Raw genomic sequence first — 202 nt, forward strand, 5'->3', positions numbered from 1 at the left:
GAGGAGATTTACAGTTCAAGCCTTGTAGGGCAAAGGGACTGCCCTGGAAATCTTGGCAGCGGCGAGGGCAAGACGACCTGCCCAGCGGGGCCTTGCTCCGCCCTTCCCGGTCCCTCCGCAGCCGTCGCCGCAGACCCGTTTCGGCGCGCAGGCTCAGGCCCCGCCTCCGGCCGGCGGGACGCTGTGCCACGCCCCCGCCAGA

This window comes from Marmota marmota, unplaced genomic scaffold (assembly GCF_001458135.2).
Source record: "Marmota marmota marmota unplaced genomic scaffold, marMar, whole genome shotgun sequence".
NCBI lineage: Eukaryota > Metazoa > Chordata > Mammalia > Rodentia > Sciuridae > Marmota > Marmota marmota.